This window comes from Octopus bimaculoides, chromosome 10, assembly GCF_001194135.2.
Source record: "Octopus bimaculoides isolate UCB-OBI-ISO-001 chromosome 10, ASM119413v2, whole genome shotgun sequence".
NCBI classification, from domain to species: Eukaryota; Metazoa; Mollusca; class Cephalopoda; order Octopoda; family Octopodidae; genus Octopus; species Octopus bimaculoides.
The window spans coordinates 85,283,868-85,284,418 of NC_068990.1; the positions used below are offsets into that span (position 1 = coordinate 85,283,868).

General features: G+C 36.7%; 1 protein-coding gene across 1 annotated transcript in view; it reads right to left on the bottom strand.

Annotated features, from left to right (window-relative positions):
• Nucleotides 1–551, bottom strand: part of LOC106881625 (collagen alpha-1(XI) chain) — a 75,119-nt gene that overhangs the window by 73,900 nt on the left and 668 nt on the right. The window lies entirely within an intron of this gene.

A 551-nucleotide genomic window follows, 5' to 3' on the forward strand; every position in this document is an offset into this window, starting at 1 on the left:
GAGAGAGAGAGAGAGAGAGAGAGAGAGAATGTAAGCTTTTACATGTGCATGTAGTGAAAGAGGATGAGAGATAGAGAGAGAGTGAAAGAAAGAGAAAGTCAAGAGAGAAGAGGAACAAAAAATTTAAAAAAATTTTTTACAACACCCCCCATCCTGCCAATTTCTTCAAGGAAAGATATAGGGTTGGGGTGTGGGTAAGGCTTGTATTTCTTCAATTTCGGAAAGTCATTAATGGGGGCAGTGGGGGGTTCCCTTATGTACTTTTTTTCTTTAGCGCCAGAGTATATTGCATCTCACAGCCCTGATTATATTTCACTGAAACTAATAATGCACACACACACACACACACACACACACACACACACACATACATGCCTACACACACGTACACATGCACACAACTAATATATACATGTATTTATATATATATTTATATATAAAGAAAACAAAAAACAATGTACGAAAAACAAAAAGAAACACTGAATAAATCTTTTAGATGCAAAACAGAGTTCATATTGTAGACCAGCTGACCATCTGTTCCTTGCTATCCA